We start from the raw sequence: 4,074 nt of genomic DNA on the forward strand, positions 1-4,074 counted from the left end.
TGAAAAAATTCTTAAAATATTCGCGCATCGGTCGATTTCTCTGAAATTTTAAGGGGTGATTGCTAACGAATAGAGAAAGATTTTTTATTATAACCAAAGAATCCTGTGTTTAGCATATGAACTCAACGGGAGAAAATGCGATAAAATGTGTTGTGTGCATAATGGTTTTTCTCTGGTGAGGTTATGCAAATTTTTGACAGAAAAGTAATTAAATTACAAAACAAATCCTACTAAAAGGTTGTTTTGAAATCTTTATTTTAATCTTTTATTAAAAAAAAAATAAGAAAATAGCCTTTAACGGCCAAACAAATAAACAAGGAAATCAATTTTTTAAAAAAAATTAGCTTTCGCCGTTACGGGGCGGACCCCTATCCTAGTACTAACCCCATTCGAAGGAGCTTAACTTTAGCTGATACTTGGACTAGCATCAACGATTGTGATCTTTGTTTTCACTTCACACATATCTTGCCGAATTTTATAACATTTCAGAGGGAGGCGTGGGGACATTGTGTTGTGTTCTTGGGCAAGACACTTTACTCTCACGGTGCCTCTCTCCATCCAGGTGTATAAATGGGTACCGGCGAAGTTAATGCTGGGGGTAACCCTGCGATGGACTTGCATCCCATCCAGGGGGGAGTAGAAATACTCCTAGTCGCTTCATAGTACAGAAACTGGAGATAAGCGCCGGCCTGATGGGCCTCCTAGGTTCGTAGCAGACTTTACCTTACCTTACCTTACCTTACCTTACCTTAGAGAAAAAAAGCAAACTAACAAAAGCCAAGTGAAGCTATGATCCTCGTATAGCTTCACTTGATTTCATATCCGCAGTTCATATATGATCCATTTCTTATATCCTTTCATCGTTAACAAAAACCCGGTGTCTTGCCGTCATTTTGTCACAAATGCATCTTTGTTTCGTGAGTTGTCAGTATTAAACACGGAAGGCAACTTGATCACAAGCGGCAGCTAAAATCGATGTCACTATGATTTTGCTATATATTACTTGTACAACCAAAAGTATGATAAAAAGATTGAACGTAACAAAAATCTCCCAAAATGGTTAACTTGTTATATTCGTGGCACAAAATTTAAGTTCATCTCGCAAATTTTGTTGCTGATGGCAAATTGTTTTATTCTCGATCGACACTTTCTAAAAGGTTCCTTCTGCTCTTCTTAAAAACTATTTATCAATATTTATTTAACATTTGTTTGCATTTGCAAATTTAGTAACATTAATAATGAGTGTTTTTACAACAAACAACTTCAAGTTAAATTACTGATTTATCTTTCTGGTAATCTCTCGCCATTCTCCGAAGTTTACCTGTAGTTGAAGTTCACTGTAACTGGACAATTTGTGTTAACTGTTTGTGCATCCCACGGGTACGCCCTTATAGGCGTCTTGTTAGATATCGACTTTAATGGAATCTTAACTCTTAATTTCTTTCAACTTCTAGGAACACAGGGTCAAGCCAATAATTCAACAGGTGTTGGAAACTTATTTGGCGGACCAAAAATACGATCCCGACTATTGCAAGAAGATCTCAGTCCAGATGAGCGAAGAGATCAAGGAGCAAGTCAAAAAGCTTTGTTATCACCGATACAAAATCGTTTGTCAAGTCATCGTAGGAGATTTCCATCAACAAGACGTCAAAATTGTGAGCCGGTGCGCTTGGGACTCAGCCGTTGATCGCTTTGCGCAGTACGAGTTTAGAAATTACCATTTATATGCAGTTGGGATTGTTTTCGGAATTTACTGTGAATAGTGTGCAGATTCACTTTTAATTCTCTCCTGCTACATTGAAACTTATTCAAACCAGATTAGCAGAAGGAGCACGTGACCTAGGCTCGATTTCCAGCCATTTTGGGAGCCCACATTCCTTACCCCGTTGGGAGGAGGATAATACCGAACTCCCAAAACGTTAACGGCTGAAAATGGAGCCTACCCATGACCAGGAGCGAACAACTTCCATATTAGGCCTATGTCACGGCATTTTTACAGACCGATCTATTTTTAGACTACCTTTTCCCGCAAAAAAAACAAAGGCAATTCCGTTTTGGTGACTCTTTGACGTCGACTTAGTTTCTTGTCATTGGTCACTGGGCTCCTGTGGGAGTCTCATTCGTGGGGAATTTAATCTAAATGAATCAAAGGCCCCTTCGAGCCAACTCATTCATGTTTATGCAATATGAGCAACCAACTTGAATCCCGTTAATTATCAATGTTGCAGTTGAAGCTGAGAGACGCAAATGTGGAGAAACTTACAGAACATCACTTATGTCCAACATGCAAAACTATTTCAGTCCCCTATCAGACATAATTTTAAGATTGGCCATCTACGGAATCCGTTTATTGTTTGCGTGACGTACGGTTAAATTGTGGACTTCTTTTGATACTGGACGTAGAATAACAAGTGTCTACTGACAAAATAATTCGTACATCACATTCTTAGTGGTTACAACCAAAGGGTTAACAGACTGAGTTTCTTGTTATTCGAAAGACCCTATTTTTAGTTTCCGTGCCGATAAGTAAGCATTTTTTTTTTCTGTCACACAACACTCAAAGCATGTCATGGCGTTGTGTTTGTGTAAGGGCCAAAATATCTGACTATCGGTACGGTTTTCTCGACTTTCTTTCCCGTAATTTCCACTGTTTACAAGCGGTCTTAGGTCTTAGTTTTCGTCAAATTTCTAATTGCTTTTTTACGTGAAGACTGTGCAGAGTTGAGTACAAATAAATAAAATTATAAACAGACAGACAACAAAAATACGGTCCGACTTCCACTCAAGGTGTTCGATTCCTTTTCTGAGTATCCAACCAGAAAAAGTTACCAGAGAATTTGCCGCTTGGTTTCAGTGTTGTACATAACATAATAGAAATAACATATTAGAAATACAGCTCACTTAGCCGACGGCGAAAGATTGTCGTTGAAGTTAATTATTCGTCGGTTTTAAGATTCCATATATTCATTTTTCACCGCTTGTGTTGTTTATGAACTGACGTTCCATTCTTGAGCTCCACAAGGTTATATTTTGTTTGAAAATCCAATAAAACACCATTTGCCTTACATCGGCTTTGGTGCCATTCCAGTGTTCGAGTCCCGTCTAAGTCGAAGAAAAATGTCCGGGCTCGGCTTGGGCTTCGAGGGCATTAGGGCGAAGATTCGTAAAGTCCACGGTTCCACGGTCCACACAAAATGACCACTCCACAATAACTCATTCATTGCGCTTGCGCTCATGAATGAGTTAAAAATCGGTTTGTAGAATCGTCGTCCCAGTAATATATATATAGGGCTGTTGTTCGCTCCCAGTCATGGGCTGCTGGTAGCAGCAAACGTTTTCTGATTGTCAACCTAAATGATGTCTTAAAATCTTGCAAATTGACCAAAGGGAGGTGGCGTGGTCCAGTGGTTAGGGTGTTGGGTTTGCATGCGGTTGCTCAACGTTCAAATCCCGTTTAATTTCTGGTTTGGTTTTGTTTCCGGTTGTCCCGGATTCAACTCTGTCACGTTTTGTGAATAGCCAACTGGTTGCCTCCTGCCATTTGGGGTTCTCAATCATGTTTTTTCAGGTTATTAAAAGTGGGATGCCTGTGAACTAGCTTGTTAGCGAAGTGCACTTGCACTATAAACAACGCATTTACTTACATTTTTTTTAACGAAATGTTGTTTAAATTTTAAAAACGACCAGTGTATTCAGTTTCCACATAAGGCCATACGGTATATTTAGTAAATAAGCCTCTTCAAGCGGCAGAAAGATTGTCCGAAAAATGAATATTTGGCCGAGAAGCGAAGTTTCTGTGCCGACCATCTTTACGTATACGCCAAGGACATCATAAGCCACACGCCAGCAAGCCATGAAGGCGTTTATTTATTTTGTAACCGTTTCATTAGTTTTCATATCCCGCAAAAACTTCTCGTAAAGTCAGTGTTGATCTGATGGCGCCCAAAATTAAACTCATTCAATTTCTCGTGATTGATCTATCACTTTGAGGCTTTGCCCCAGCACAGTCACAGATACACTTCGCATGCGAAACAAACAAAGGGTCTCCAATTTTAATCAATCAGAAGAAGCCAT

At 39.3% G+C, this 4,074-nt stretch overlaps 1 pseudogene; it reads left to right on the plus strand.

The window, feature by feature from the left end:
* The window catches only part of LOC138052507 (dynein light chain Tctex-type 5-A-like), an 8,543-nt pseudogene extending 4,908 nt beyond the window's left edge, over positions 1 to 3,635 (plus strand).
* Positions 3,636 to 4,074: the final 439 nt, after the last annotated feature.

The sequence above is a fragment of the Montipora capricornis genome, chromosome 6, assembly GCF_036669925.1.
Source record: "Montipora capricornis isolate CH-2021 chromosome 6, ASM3666992v2, whole genome shotgun sequence".
NCBI classification, from domain to species: Eukaryota; Metazoa; Cnidaria; class Anthozoa; order Scleractinia; family Acroporidae; genus Montipora; species Montipora capricornis.